A 17,855-nucleotide genomic window follows, 5' to 3' on the forward strand; every position below is an offset into this window, starting at 1 on the left:
TATCACAGGGAAGCAATCGTCACAATCCACTACAGTACTAATAATTAAACTTTTTAGTAAACATGACAAGGAAGAACTAAAAGAGAGAGGAAAAGAGGATGAAGAGTATATTAGTTTTCTAAGACCGCCCTTATAAAGTACCATATTCTGGTGGCTTAAACAACAGAAATATATTTCATCACAGTTCTAGAGGTGGACATACTGAATTAGTAGTGCCCAGGCCAATGACTTTATTTTACTTTAACTACCTCTTTAAAGCCCCATCTCCAAATAAGTGACATTCTGAGTTACTGTAAGTTTAGGATTTCAATATATGAGAAAGACAAATACTACATGGTATTGCTTATATGTAAAATCTTAAAAAAAAAAAAAAAGCCAATTTCACAAAAACAGAGAAACTAGAATGATAGTTGTCAGGGCTTGGAGGGAGGGGGAAATGGGGAGATGTAGGTTGAAATGTACAAACTTTCAGTTGTAAGAAGAGTAAGTTCTGAGGATCGAATATACAGCATCTTGCCAATAGTTAACAAAGTGACATTGAATACTTGAAAGTTGCTGAGAATGGATCTTAAGTGATCTCACCACACACACAAAATAAAAGAGTTAACTATGTGAAATGATAGATGTGGTAATAATTTGGATCTTGTTAATCATTCCTTAAAATATGTATATATCATCAAATCATCACATTGTACACTTTAAATATATACTATCTATTATTTCTCAATAGAGTTGGGGAAAAAAAGAAATTTTCACTTGTCGCATTTTGATATACTGTCAAAGATGAATATTCAAGATTATCTAAGAATGCTATTCCAAGTATTTCTTTTCCAACTACATTTGTGTGTGGGGGGGAAGGTATTTCTTCACATACTTTCTTTAAACAACAGATAGCGACATATTGAATGCAACGTAAGATATAAGAAACTAGCAATATTTTATCACGTAAAATATTTAAGAGATATGCAAACGTAATGGAATGCTACTCTTCTCACTTTTAGGGGGAAATATAGTTATTTTTTCATTAAAGATGTGGAATTTGTATTAAAATGGACTTGATTTTTATTGTTTTTTTTGCGATACGCGGGCCTCTCACTGTTGTGGCCTCTCCCGTTGCGGAGCACAGGCTCCGGACGCGCAGGCTCAGAGGCCATGGCTCACGGGCCCAGCCACTCCGCGGCATGTGGGATCCTCCCAGACCAGGGCACGAACCCATGTCCCCTGCATCGGCAGGCGGACTCTCAACCACTGCGCCACCAGGGAAGCCCCCTGTTGTTTTTAAATTAATGAATAAATAACAAAATTAATTTCTTAGTTTTAATTTATAATAAAATAAATATCAATAATGATAAGCTGATAAGGCAAAATATGTTTTGAAATTGAATAATTAAAAATGTACAAATTTTCTGATACCAAATAATTTGAGAACCAGCACAGTAGACAATCAGAGATATGTAAAATTTGACTGGATATTTAAGTATTATTGACAAGTTATTGTTAAATATTTTAAGCAAAATAATGTTATTGAGAAAAAATATTATTGAGTTTTGAACCCAATTATTTAAAGATGGATATTAAAATATTCACATGAAATAATTTGATATTGAAAGTTCATTAAAAGTTATCTGGAGAGTGTTGAGTTGTGCAGGGGATAGCACCTACATGAAATAAGCTTGTTGGTGGGTTTCTAAATATTAAAGCTAGCTGAGATATACTAGGCATTTTAATACAGAACTCTCCTTACTTTTGCATAATGTCAAATATTTTCATTTCTAAGCAAAATATAACTCTTACATTCTAATTATTTCTGCTTTTTATTGCCTCATGGCTTCTCCTACTTAACATTTGTGTTAATGACTTTTCTTCTTGGTGTCTATTCACTAGCAGTGTTCCATACATATTCTCAAGAAGTATCTGTTGAATGTGAAATCAGTTAATGTCTCTTCTTAACTACTCTGCAGTATATGTCACTCTCTTCCTCATTGTCTGCACATCTATCCTTCATCCATATCTTCTATACAAAATCTCAGAGAGAAAATTCTTGGTTTTGCCAACTGTAACCCAGTAAATGGTTTACCTATTAAGAAATATTGACATTTGTAATGATATCAGGCAATGCAAGTTATCTTTTAATAAGTTGTCCATGCCTGATCTAATCAGTTATGGACCATGGAAGAAGAGTGACCCAAAATCTCAAGGGTAAACTGTTGGCGTGACAGAAATACTGAGTCTGTTTGAAAGATATGCTGTGTAACCTGGCAGGGCCTTTGCTTGTCAGTAGAGATCATTGTATTTAAGCCTTGCATTTAGAGTGTCAAAAGTGGACTTATACATCTTCAGGATCCTTAAGAAAGACATCCCAACTCCAAAATACGATGGGTCAGTTCATTTTAACAAGACTTTTCCATTCTGTAACTAAAGATATGTCCTAACATATAAACCTCCCCAGGAGTAGTTAAATAGTAACTCATATTAAGAATAAATATCTGATATTTAATTATTTCCCGAAGGCAGATTTAACCAAGGAAAAGAGTAATAAAAGAGTACTGGATAATTGTAAGTATAAGGAAATGGAAAGAGACTTGAAAGACAAGAACTACAAGAACACATTCACACTCTCACTCAGCACAAATTTTTATCCTAAAAACAAAGATAAATTATCTTAAATGTAATATTCTATAAATATTACACTTAGTAAAATATCTCTCAGAAAGATGTTTATAGCCCTTTAGCATTCTTTTCACTGAGCTAGATATTGTTTGTTCTGATAACCTCTAGATTTATGTCTATAAAATTCTTCAATAAAAAAAGAAATATTCTGATATTACTGACTGTAGACACCATCATTCAAAAATCTTATGGGCAAAAAAAAATCATCATTTATCAAGAGCTGTGCTATCTCCTAGACTTCATCTTTAGCATTGTCAGAACCACAGAATACATCATCAATCTTCCCTTTTTTTTTTTTTTTTTTTGTAAAGCTGGTTCTGTAACATTTTCAAGTGAAAATAATTACTTTCTTATTCAGCTGTGATGAAGAGCAAACTAACATTTCTTCGTAGCTAAGACATGAGCACTGTGAAATGTATTATATGCTATTGGATTCTGTTTCATTTTTCATTAACTCTTTTATTAAATATATTTTGATGATTAATTATGTTGTAACATAGAGCTTATATTACTTTACTAGGGCTGCTATGACAAAACTCTACAGACTGGGTGGCTTCAACAAAATAAATATTTTCTCATAGTTTTGGAGGCTAGAAGTCCAAGATCAAGGTATCAGTGGGGTTGGTTTCTCCTTAGAGGTATCTCCTTGGATTGAAGATGACTGCTTTCTTCCTGTGTCCACACATGTTTTTTTTCTGTGCATATGCTTCCCTGGTATCTCTATTTGTGTCCAAATTTCCTCAGTCATATGCTATTAGGGTCCACTCTAATGGCTATTTATTTATTTATTTTTAATTGAAATATAGTTGTTTTATAATATTATGTTAGTACAGCAAAGTGATTCAATTATATATATGTGTGTATATATATATTTTTTCAGATTATTTTCCATTAGGTTATTACAATATATTGGATATAGTCTCCTTTGCTATACAGTAAATCTTTGTTGTTTATCTATTTTATGTATAGTAGTGTGTATCTATTAATCCTAAGCTTCTAATTTATCCCTCCCCCCCTTTCCCCTTAGGTAATTTTAAGTTTGTTTTCTATGTCTGTGAGTCTATTTCTGTTTTCTAAAAAAGTTCATTTGCGTCATTTTTTTTAGATTTCACATATAAGTGATATCATATGATATTTGTCTGACTTACTTCACTTAGTATGACAATCATTATGTCCATCCATGGTGCTGCAAATGACATTATTTCATTTTTCATGGCTGAGTATTATTCCAGTGTGTGTGTGTGTGTGTGTGTGTGTGTGTGTGTGTGTGTGTGTGTGTGTGTGTGTGTATCACATCTTCTTTATCCATTCATCTGTCAATGGACACTTAGGCTGCTTCCATGTCTTGGCTATTGTAAATAGTGCTGTTATGAACATTGAGATGAATGTATCTTTTCAAATTAGTGTTTTAGTTTTTTCCAGATCTATAAGCCCTGGAGTGGGATTGCTGGATCATATGGAAGCTCTATGTTTAGTTTTTTAAGGAAAATCCATACTATTTTCCATAGTGGCTGCATCAATTTACACTCCCACAAATGGCATAGGAAACTTCCCTTTTCTCCACATCCTTTCCAGCATCTATTACTTTTAGACTTTTTGATGTTAGCCATTCTGACAGGTGTGAGGTGATACCTCATTGTGGTTCTTGTGTGCATTTCTCCAATAATCAGTGATCCCAGTTACCATAGTGCTTGTATTTTATGGGAGCAGGGTTTTAGTATGCAGGTCAATACATTAAAAAATTACTGTGATAAAAATTATTTTATAAATATATAAGAACAGAATGCCATAAGTTTCAGTCATGTGGTTAGTTAATGCCTTTCCAAGGAGGTGATATCCCTCGAGATGATGCAATAGAATGAGCCCTTCAGTGTAACTGAAAAACCTTTCTTCTCAGGTGTAATAGTTCATGTGATAAGAAAACTCTGTGTATTCAAAGACATTATCATAGGCTGTGTTGCTGGAATATAGTGAACAGGGGAATAGATAGATGATAAAAGTTTGTAAAGACTAGCAGATGCCAAATGACACAGAATATTGTAGACCATAGCAAGTGGAAAGTTTATAATTTACATTTGAAAAAAATAATTGAAGTATTGTAACAAGAAAAATAACATATCTGATTTATGTTCTTTAAAATTTATATTCCTCTATTGAGTATAAATGGGGTGCTATAACAAAAGAAATAAACAAAGGATTTTTCAGTAATTCAGAGATGACATGGTAGTTTGAAATAAGAAGTAGAAGCAGCAAGGAAAAGAATGAATAGAATTAAAACATATTTTGGAAGAAGAAAAGTGGTGTTGCAGTTTGGCATCAATCCATGTTAAAAACTGTGAGGGATATGAGATTTCTTTCTACTACAACCTAAAATGCTAGCCTGTCACAGTATCATTGATGTCTGCAGAAGACATGGAGCTCTTGGAGCCAACTTAGGAAATTAGCTTGATGCAGTTAATGGAAGCTAGCAGAAGACATAAGAATCCTAGGTTAGAGACAAAGGGCATTATTACTGCCAGCATAACCAGTAACCAGGGTACTAACATTTCTTGTTTCAGTTAATTGATACCCAATTCCTACAGAGAGACCAGGTCTTCTTCAGAAGGCCGGGTTACACTTAGGTAATGAGGATTGTTATATGAGAGAATCACTGAGATTGGGGAACTCAATAATTTTACAATGAGCAGTAAGCAAACTTGCCTTTGACTCTGGAGGGAAACATTATGTATATTGTTGAAAACTGTAAGAAAATCTATTCTTTGCTCTGTTGGAGACATTATCTCTCTTTCTTAAGGCTGTGTATAATATAAACATCCTTGAAAAACTAGCTGAGGAAATAGACCTATCAGTGCCATCACTCACAAAATGTGCAGAAACATGAGATACATAAGGAGAATCGTTTCCCAACAATATATAACCTTTCTACTCTATCTTGGCTTCTGGAAAATTATCCCATGAGTACACTGTTTAGTTAGCCACTCTGGTCAATCTGGCAGGCTGGTAATAAATCTGATCAATTTTTGTCATAGGGCATTTAACTAGGACTACTATGAATAAGCCTCCAATCAGCTATACAAGACTAAAATGCAATACTCACTTCAACCATACCCCCAGGATCCCAGACACACAAATTTGAAAAAAAAATGTTTTTAATTCTTAGGTTTATCCTTAGAAAACCAAGTTGCTTTCTACTTAAATTTCTGTAGTGACACTTTTCCTTGCCTGAGGCATTAATCAAAGTAGAGCAAGATCTATTATCAGTTTCGTAGACTTTACCATGACTTACAAGGAATTATCTATAATATGCCTGTCATCCATAACAATGGTTGCTAGTGAGTTGAGACTGACCTGAATGCCTTCTTTGAGCTGAAGTGGTATATTTGATCACTCCAGCTAAGTAAAGTACAAACAACATTTGTACCACCTTTTCCAATGGGATCACTTCCATTGTAAGGCAGGCTTCAGGGTGTCATAAATGAGTAAGGTATCTCTCAAGCAGGCTCCCCAGAGTAACCATGGTGGTGATTGTTTGGCAAGACCTCTACAGTTTTCTAAGAGTTAAATGATCCTTTGGTGCTATTTTTTAAAACACTTGAAGGTCTAGTGACTCCCTCTAATGTGTAAGCCACTGTGTTTCAAGAAAGAGACAAGTTAATGCCTGAATTTCCATACAAGGAGTAGAGTCAAGAGAGTGCACATGGTAGCCATCTACCATGTTTAAAATCTAGATCTATCAGAACCTCTGATATGGCATCCAGACTGACAGATATGTCTAGGGATTCCAAATTTATTTAAAATAATTGTGCTTAGTCTTTGTTCCTGGAGAGACTGTTGAGAAAAATAAGTCAAAAATATCCTCTTTGTCCATGCCATCCAACCCATGAACTGATCAAGAGATAAGTAGGAGAATCAGAGTAGTAAATCAAGATGTGGTAGCAGGTGTTTTTTGAGCGATGCATTGGAGCTGGGGACATGCCGTGCTATTTCTTATAAAATTATCAGTAAAATTAAGGAAAATGACAATGAGATCATTGTGAGAACCTTTTGAGAGGTAATGGCCAACCAAACAATTACTTAAATTTAAAACAATCATAACTGGATCAGGATCAAAATGACAGACTAGGAAGATCCTGAGCTCAATTCCTCCCATGGGCATGCCAAAATTGCAAATACTGACTGAACGACTATCTCTGAAAATGACCTGAAGATGAGCAGAAAAGATTTTTCCACAACTAAAGATATAAAGAAAGAGACACAATGCAACACCCAGAGGAGTGAAGAGGCCAAGCCCCTCATTGATCTCTCCAGACTGGGGGTTCCCAGGTCCTTACCTGAGAACACAAATCCCCAAAATGTCTGGCTATGAAAACCATTGAGGCTTATGTGTGTGAGAATCAGAGGGCTGGGGGCCACCAAGCCTCAGCTCTTAAGGGACATGCACAAAATTCTCATGTTCTGAGTCCTATACAGAGGCAGCCATTTGAAATATGCCTGGGTCAGACACATTTGCTGATCTTGGAGAGTCTTCCAAAGAGGCAGAAGGCAGCTGGGGCTCTCCTTAGGGACTGGGATGCTGGCAGCTACCATTTTTGTGATTTCATTCTATTGTGCTGACACCAGCACTGTCGGTTACAGGTTGAAATCCTCCTTCTAACCAATTAGTGCTGGGGACCATCAACACATACACAACTGTCACACACTGCCAGACCTTGTAGCCAGGGACTTACTTCACCCATCAAAGCACCCTTAGGAGTCATTTACAGCCGAGACTCACAGCCAACTGTGCACTGGCTGCCCATCAGTGCACTGGCTGCAACCACATAAAGCAGGACCTCACAGCCTGTTGGACCAGGGCTCTGCCTCACCTACCATTGCACCAGCTATAGTCAGTCATGATACAACAGAAGTGTGTACACAGCCCATATAGAGAACACCACTGGAGCATCTAGCTCTGGTGGCCAGTGGGGAGCATGTTGCTGGGCCACACAGGACATCTGCATGAAGCCACTTCTCCAAAATCAAGAGACATGATGAACTTATCTATCACACAGAAATAAAGAAAGAAAATTAGCTAAAGTGAGGAGACAGAGAAATATGTTCCAAATGAGGAACAAGACAAAATGCCAGAAAAATAACTAAAGAAAATGGAGACAGGTAATTTACCTGATAAGGAGTTCAAGGTTATAATCATAAAGTTGTTTACTAAACTTGGGAGAAGAATGGATGAAGACAGTGAGAACTTCAACACAGAGTTAGAAAATATAAAAAAGAACCAATTAGACCAGAAGAATACAATACCTGGAAAAAAAAAAAAATATGCCAGAGAGAATTGACAATCAAGGTAGATTAGATAATGAAAAGAATGGATTAATGATCTGGAAATCAGAGTAGTTGAAATCCTGCAAGCTGAACAGAAAAAAAGAAATAAAAACTTAAAAAAATAAAGGTATTTAAGGGATATCTGGGACAATATCAAACGTACTAACATTCACATTATAGGGGGTCACAAAAGGAGAAGATAGGAGAAAGAGGCAGAGAACTTATTTAAGAAATAATATATCTGAAAACTTCCCCAACCTGAGGAAGGAAACAGACATCCAGGCCCAAGAAGCACAGACAGTTCCAAATAAGATGAACTCAAAGAGGTCCACACCAAAACACATTATAATTAAAATTCGAAAAATAAAGATAAAGAGAGAATCTTTAAAGCAGCAAGAAAAGCAACTAGTTATGTACAAGCGAATTCCCAAAAGACCATCAGCTGACTTTTCAGCAGAAACTCTGCAGGCCAGAAGATAATGTCAAGATATATTCAAAGAGATTAAAGGAACAAACCTACAACAAAGAATATTCTACTTGGCAAAGTTATTATTCAAAACTGAAGGAGAGATAAAAAGTTTCACAGACAAGTAAAGCTAAAGGAGTTTATCACCACTAAACAAGCCTTACAAGAAATGTCAAAGGGGCTTCTCTAAGTGAAAACAAAAAAACTCACAACTAGAAATTAAAATGAGGAAAGGAAATAATCTCACTGGTAAAGGCAAATATATACTAAAGGTACTGGATCAACCACTTTTAAAGCTAGTAGGAAGTTTAAAAGACAAAATAAGTAAAATCATTTATATCTACAATAGGTAGTTAAGAGATACACAAAATAAAAAAGATGTAAAACATGACATTAAAACATAAAATGGAGTGAGGGGAGTAAAAAGATAATGCTTTTAGAATGCATTCAAACTTAAGGGATCATCAACTTAAAATAGATACCTATACACATAGGTTGTTATATATGAATCTCATGATAACCACAAACCAAAAATATAAATAGATACACACACATACACACACACACACACACACAAACACACACACACAAAGAGAAAGGAATCCAAACATAACACTAAAGATAGTCATCATATCACAAGGGAAGGGAGCAAGAGAAGAAAGTAACAGATACTAACTTCAAAAACAACCAGAAAACAACTAACAAAGTGGCAATAAGTACGTACCTACAAATAATTACTTTAAATGTAAAGGGACTAAATGCTTCAAGCAAAACACATAGGGAGACTGAATGGTTAAAAATATCAAGACCCATATGTATGCTGCCTACAAGAGATTCACTTGAAATATAAAGGCATACATTAATTAAGTGAAGGGATAGAAAAAGATATTCCATGCCAATAGAAATAAAAAGAATCTGAGGTAGCAATACTTTATCAGACAAATTAGAATTAAAAAAAAAAAAACTGTGAAAAAGACAAACACGAACACTGTATAATGATAAAGGGATTAATCCAACAAGAAGATATAACATTTGTAAATATATATGTACCCAACATAATAACACCTAAATACACACAGCGAATATTAACAAACATTAAGGCAGCAATTGAGAGTAACAAAATAATAGTAGGGAATTTTAACACCCCCACTTATATCAATAGATGGATCATCCAGACAGGGAAACATTGGACTTAAATGACACATTAGATCAGATGAACTTGGTAAATATATATAGAACATTTCATCCAAAAACAGAAGAATACACATTCTTTTCAAGTACACTGGAATTCCTTCAGGATAAATCACATGTTAGACCACAAAGTGAGTCTCAATAAATTTAGAAGATTGAAATCACATGAAGGATCTTTTTTGACCATGAAATATGAGACTAGAAATCAACTAAGAGAAAAAAAAAAAAAAAAAAAAAAAAAACTGAAGAAACCCAACAAACATGTAAAGTCTAAATAAAATGTTATTAAACAACCCAAGGGTACATGAAGAAATCAAATATAAAATTTTTTAAAATACCTTGAAATAAATGAAAATGTAATCACAGTGATCCAAACTCTGTGGGATACAGCAAAAGCAATTTTAAGAGGGAAATTTATAGTAATATGGGCCTACCTCAGGAAACAAGAAAAGTATCAAATAAACAATCTATCCTACACCTAAAGGAACTAGAAAAAGAACAGATAAAATCCAGAGTTAGTAGAAGGAAGCAAATAATGAAGATCAGAGAGGAAATATGTAGAGACTAAGAAAGACAATAGAAAAGATAAATGAAACTAAGAGGTGGTTCTTTGAAATGAAAAATCAAATTAATAATCCTTTAGCCAGACTCATGAAGAAAAAAATAGAGAGGGCCCTAATAAGTAAAATCACATGAGAAAGAGGAGGTTATAACCAAAATTACAGAACTACAAAGGATCGTAAGAGATTACTAGGGAAAAATTATATGCCATTTAATTGAACAACCTAGAAGAAATGGATAGATTCCTAGAAATATATAATCTTCTAAGACTGAAACAAGAATAAATAGAAAATCTGAATATACCAATTACTAGTAATGACATTGAGTCAGTAATTTTAAAACTCATAAAAGACAAAAGTCCAGGACCAGACAGCTTCACGGGTAAATTACAGAAAACATTTACAAAAGAGTTAATACCTATCCTTCTCAAACTATTCGAAAATATTGAAGAGGAAAGAACACTTCTGAACTCATTTTACTAGGGCAGTATTAACCTGATATCAAAATGAGACAAAGACTACCCAAAAAAAAGAAAGAAAAGAAAATTACAGGTCAATATCCCTGATGAATATGGATGCAAAAATCCTCAACAACATATTAACAAACCAAATTCAACAATACAATAAAAGGATCATACACCATGATCAAGCAGGATTTAACCCAGGGATACAAGGTTTGTTCAATATCTGCAAATCAATGTGATATATTACATTAACAAATTGAAGAATGAAACTCATATGATTATTTCAATAGATATAGATAAAGCTTTTGACCAAATTCAACATTCATTTATGATAAAAACTCTCACCAAGTGGGTATAAAGGGAACATACCTCAACATAATAAAGGTCATATATAACAAACCCACAGCCAACATCATACTCAACAGTAAAAAACTAAAAACATTTCCTCTAAGATATCTCAGATCAGTAACAAGACAAGAATGTCCACTCTCACCACTTTTATTCAATATAGTATTAGAAGTCCTAGCCATAGTGATCAGAAAAGAATAAGAAATAAAAAAATCCAAACTGGAAAAGAAGTAAAATTGTCACTGCTTGCAGATGACATAATTTTAAATATACAAAACCCTGAAGACCCCATCAAAAAACTACTAAAACTAATAAATAAATACAGTAAAGTTTTAGGGTACAAAGTTAATATACAGAAATCTGGAGCATTTTTATCCACTGATAATGATTTAGCAGAAAGGGAAATTAAGAAAACAATCTCATTTACAATTGCATCAGAAAGAATAAAATATCCAGGAATAAATTCAACCAGGAAGTTGAAAGATCTGTATTCTGAAAACTATAAGACATGATGAAAGAAATTGAAGATGACACAAATAGATGGAAAGATATACTGACCTGATGGATTTGAAGAATTAATATTTTAAAATGTTCATGTGGCCCAAGGCAATCTACAGATTCAATGAAATCTCTATGAAAACACCAGTGACATTTTTCATAGAACTAGAAGAAATAATCAAAAACTATATATGGACCCACCCAAGACCCAGAATAGGCTAAGCAATCTTGAGAAAGCAAAACAAAGCTGGAGGAATCACACTCCCTAACTTCAAACTATACCACAAAGCAAAACAATAGGGTACTGGCACAAAAACAGACACAAGAATCAATGTAACAAAATAGACAGTCCAGAGATAAATCCATCTTTGTATGGTAATTTAATCTATGACAAAGGAGGAAAAAATGTACAATAGGAAAATCTTCCTTAATAAATGATGTTGGAAAAGCTGTACATTTACATGCAACTTGAATACTGAATGAAACTTGGACACTTTCTTGCTCTATATACAAAAATCAACTCAAAATGTACTGAAGTCTTAAATATAAGTCCAAAAATTCTAGATTAAAACATAGAAAGTCAACAATTTAACATTCATATTAGCAACATATTTTTGGCTCTATCTCCTCAGACCAGGGCAACAAAAACAAAAATAAATAACTGGGACCACATAAAATTAAAAAGTTTTTGCACAGGGAAGGGCACTGTCAACAAAATGAAAAGGCAACTTACTGAGTGGGAGAAGACATTTGTAAATGATATAGCCAGTAATGAGTTGAGTTAATATCTAAGATGTCTAAAAAACTCACACAACTCAATATCCAAAAAAGACCAAAACAATCCAATTTAAAAATGGACAGAGGAGTTAAACACACATTATTTTTAAAAAGACATAGAGATGGCCAACAGACATATGAAAAGATGTTGAACATCACTAATCATCAGGAAATCGCAAATCAAACGACAATGAGATATCACCTCACTTCTGTCATATGTCTATCATCAAATAAAAAAATAACAAGTGTTGGTGAGGACGAGGTAGAGCAAAGGGAACTGTCATGTACTGTTGACAGGAATGTAAATTGGAACAACCGTTATGGAAAAAAGTATGGAGGTTTTTCAAAAAATTAAAAATGGAACTACTATATGATCCAGCAATTCCATTTCTCAGTGTTTATCCAGAGAAAATTAAAACATTACTGTGAAAAGACATGCTCCTCTATGTTCTTTGCAACATTATTTACAATAGCCAAAATGTGGAAGCAACCTAAGTGTCCGTCAATAGATAAATGGATAAAATAGAAGTGGTATATATACATTGTAATAGTACTCAGCTATAAGAAAGAGTGAAATGTGGCCATTTGAGACAACATGGTTGAACCTAAAGAGCATTATGCTAATTCAAATATGTGAGACAGAGAAAGACAAAGACTCTATGATTTTACTTATATGTGGTATCTAAAAAACAAAACAAATGAACAACTAAAAGTAAAACAGACTCAGAGAACAAACTGGTGGTTGCCAGAGGGTGAGTGTGTGGACGATTGGGCAAGATAAGTGAGGGTGATTAAGAGATACAAACTTCCAGTTCTATAATAAATGTCACTGGCATATAACATACAGCATAAGAAATATGGTCAATAATACTGCAGTAACTTTGTATGAGTATAGAGGTTACTAGACTTATCATGGTGCTCATTTTGTAACGTATTTCAGTGTTGAATCACCATGTTGCACACCTGTAACAAACATAACATTGCATGTCAAGTATATTTCAGTTTTTATAAAAATTAAAAATTAAGAAAAAATAAAGTGATTGCAACCATTTACGAGAACCTCACCAAGACATTGTCTTCATGAGAAGGGCTCCAGTGATGACGTTCAAAGAGAAATAATATTAATGCTCTTTCATTTCTTTTACCTCCAAGGATCTAAGATATTTCCTACACAGGTACTGATGTTTTTGCTCACTCTCCACCAAAACAAAATCAGTACATCCCATCCCAAGAGCTATAACTTCCCCTATATTCCAATCATATCTTACTCATACACAAACTTTTAGTCTGAAACAGATAGGTGCAAGAAGGACAAAGGTACTTTTATAAATTTACCTAGAATCATTATTTCTCTACTTTGACCCTACTATTGGCTACTATAGGGGTACTGGGCAGACAGTGACTCAGCCAAACTGTTGTCATACTTATGATCTAAGACTGCATCAATTCAATAAGAGAATCCAGGTTGTTGAAGTAGATTTATATTTAAATCCTCTGGGTCCCTTTTTTGGAAGACTGCCATCTGCATGATGTACTAACTGGGCTGGCATAGTGTTGTCATTAGGAGCAAGAAAGAAGCATCATGCTTAATAATGGTCAGGGTCAAATTCCAAGTTTTCAAAATAGATTTATGTAGCTCTCTATTGATTTCATAACTGATCATGACTCAGGAAGTAGCCATGAGTAGACGATCCCTCACTCAGAACAGCTACATTCAGTGTGTGTGTGTATGTGTGTGTGTTTGATGACTTCAGTAGCAATGGCAGAGATGGCCTTTGTGAAGATTATTTTATAAGGGAGGCAGAAAGTTAATATAATGGTCATTTGTAAGTCAGTGGCTGATTCCATTTGAAAATACTACTAGTGTAAAGGGTCAGAATGCCCCAGGGGAGAATGTTGGAAGATGTCATAACTTTTCCAAGTCTTCAGGAAGTAGGTCATTGACAGAGGAGTTCACTGAGGAATGGGTCATGGATATAATACGTGTTAGCATATAAAATATAAATTTACATCTAATAGTATTTTCTGGGTAAGTAGTTTAGTGCTCCATCTGGTTGTGAAGTAGACAACAAGGTGCGGTAACCCTGTCTTTCAAACCAAATATAACAATATACCTCATGTACAGTTAAAATGAATATTTATTAATTTTGAAGAAGACATTTAACATGTGTGTGGAAATTCAAGGACAAATACTGTTACATCTCTGATCATTTATGGATGAAACTGACTTCCAAGTAAGACAAATGAATACTGAATACTCTATGTAGTGTTAGATAAATTAAACTCCAATATTTAAAAATTGTCATATTTGAGAGGGAAAAATCATTAATATTTCATTGATAGTTTTGTAGTATTAAGTAATCAATTAGCAAAACTTGCTGTGTTTGGTTTCATTCATATACAAAAATGAAGTTGTCCAGGGGTATAGAAAATATGATGACCTCTATGTGACGGGATTCTCTGAGTCTGACCACTTCTTGTGAGTCACTTTCTGTTATATTTTCACTATGTTAATCTTATTTGACACACAATGTGCTGGTAGAGGTGGACTGGATGGATAGGGCAAATGTGATTCCATCTTTTTGCTTTTCACTAAATCGGAAAAAAAAGCTTTAAATTATTTGAGAGGCAATCCTCCAAATTAGGTGTGATATTTCAAAACTGGGAACACCTTAACTCCAGCATAATAATTTTACTGAGTTAAAAATCTACATAAATTAATCTATAGGGGTAACTTTAATCAAGGAGAGCAAAACACATGAGGTCCAAAAGTTGTCAAACAAAAAGATGGAAAGGAAATGGAAAAGAGACGAGGTGTCAGATACTGAAACAGAAGAGAGTCCGTGTAGGTCTAGGGAAAGGAGAGGAAGGTTGTCTGCAAAATTTGCTAGACAGGGTGATCAAAGAAGAAAAGATATATCTGTGCACCGTGTAATACTCTGTATATCATGTAGTAGCATGACATGGAGGTACTGTAGAGATCTTTATGGAGATTGGATAAGACATTTAGTCATGCGTATAGTTAAATAAAAGGAAAAGCTAAATGTTAAGGAGATTGTTTTTCTAGGGAATTATTTTCCTTTGAAACAAATCTGATCATCTAGATCCTTTAATTAAAACAACTATAATACTAACAGCCACAATAATAAAACATCTGTTAATTTAATTCCTCAGGGCAATTGTCCCTGCTCTCTGGTCTATAACACCAGAACTATGTTACAATGTATCTTTATAGATACCCTTTGTCTTGATCTGTTTCCTTATAAAGACCTTCTCCACTTGGAAAACTTTTACTCCAACTATAGAATCCATTTCATGGAAAAGGTTTTGAACTTTCTGTAGCAGAGTTCATTCTTTTTTTTTTTTTTTTTGTCCCTTTAGTAATGGATTGAGATGTTAGAGTACTAACCATATGGTATTCTAATTTATTTGCCTTTCTCCTCCACCCCTCACAGAAAACTCTTCCAGTGCAGAGATCACAAAAACTTTATCTTTCATTCTTTCCTTCTGTAGCCCAGTGCCTGGCATATCACACATATTAGCTAAGTGAAAACGATCAAATTAAGTTTTTCTTCCTGAATTATTGTATGTGGGGAAATAAAGGGATATTTTATAAGGCAGAGCAAGCATGCCCTTGTGGGGGATAGTATTTGGCACAGTAGAATATAGCATTATTAGATACCATGAAATTGTAGCATGGCATATCTAGAGGTAGAGGAAGAGCTATCTCTCTTAGCCCAATATCGTTACTAGTTATGTTATCACTGCCGTAGGATCTTGGTTTACACACAAGCATAATTGTTGATGAGAACCAGTGACTGAGTATGGGGTTCCCCCTGCTGGACTTTTTCCTATTCTTTCATCACTGCCTTCCTAGAAATCAAGAAGCCCTGGTCACCTGATTGATTCTTGAGATACTTAGGGCTCTCCAGTTTGTAAATCTTTAATCAATATTCCTAATTTTGTTGATTTCTAGGAATCATTCAATATGTTACTATTGATTATGTCACATATTTAGGAATGTAGAAATTGTATAGCTGAAGATCATGGGGAGCATAAAATATTTAATTATACAAGTTTAAGTGAAAATGGCTTCAGTATTTTCAAATCAGTTTTCTTGTTTGCACACCAAAATGTGCACAGTGCCTGTGGACCTCATTAGGTCTATGGACAAATATATTCTACTCTCCTCTTTTTTGGCATGTGAGTGTAGGGTGGTACTTCCTTGGTCCTGTGAAGTTAAGCCTAGCCAGTTGATTGTCTTTTGTAAATGAAACGGACAGGGCTAGTCACTTCAGGTAGCAGTTTTTAAGTTCCAGCGTGTGATTTGCAGAGATTTCTCTCCCTTTGAATTCACAGTGCCAAGAAATGTTCCTTACAGAGGTTGGGTCAGCCTGGCTCACAGAATAACAATGATGTCAGTCACAGCCCCTGTGCTCCCCAGCCCCTCGCCATAAACGTTGACCTGAAATAGACACAAATTGTGAACAAAATATAAACATGTATGGTATGAAGTCCCTGAGATTTTTGGCTTATTATCCCAGCAATTCAGTCTGGGTTATCTTAATTTACACAATACCAGATATTAAAATGAAAACAGCCACTTTATCTGTGTTACATTCCATTTCTTTATCACAACCACATAATACTGTGCGGAGTAAATGAGGTTACTAGTCCCCAGGAATTTAATTATTATTATTTTTCACATATTCTGCCTTCATCACATCATGAGTAAACATTATTTCTCCCAAGGGAAAAATAATTGGATCTGCACAGAATCAACAATATTAGTTTATGACACCTTCAGGGGAGCATTAAATAAGTTTAGAAGCATGTTTTGCTTATATGTATTATTCAAATGACCCCCTGGAGCATCCCCATGAATTGAGGCAGAAGCTGTGTATGAGTAAAATGAAATGGTTTACACTGTCACTGTGTTTCATTCATTGTCCCCTAAACCTGCAGCCAGGTTTCAAAAAAATTCAAGTTTTTGTCTTGAATGTTCAAAATCTTTGCTTTATTAGGTTATACTGATGATGTTAGTAGGAACAATAAATAGTAGAAATAGTAACAAACAATGAGAATCTCTGAATGTGACACAATTAGAGAAACTTAAAGGGTACCTGAAAAAAAATGTCAAAATTGAATAGCTAGTAGATTAGAGGAGAGGTATCAGTGATAAGGATGAGGGCCACATGGAAAATAGGAAATATGCCAGCACTGACGAGGAGAAATAAAACAATGATGTAGTGACGATATGAAAATTTAGACTTGTATGACTACCCATAAGTAATGAGGGTTAAAGTGTATGGCTGTGCTCTGCTTCCAAAAAGCATCACCATCACCTTGTAATACGAAGCCAAACAGCACTCACGTGTTCCCTAGAGGTAAAGGTCCCAACAGAAAGGACCATGGTTAACCAACATTTTCTGAGCAAGGAAAATGTTATTCCCCAAGCTTATATCTGTTGCTGAAACAAACATCCATTTCCCTTATGGTTATTTCAAACTTCTTCACCTTCCAAAGCTCAATTTCAATAGGCTCACAGAAAAGTAAAAAGCT

Source organism: Kogia breviceps, chromosome 16, assembly GCF_026419965.1.
Source record: "Kogia breviceps isolate mKogBre1 chromosome 16, mKogBre1 haplotype 1, whole genome shotgun sequence".
NCBI classification, from domain to species: domain Eukaryota; kingdom Metazoa; phylum Chordata; class Mammalia; order Artiodactyla; family Physeteridae; genus Kogia; species Kogia breviceps.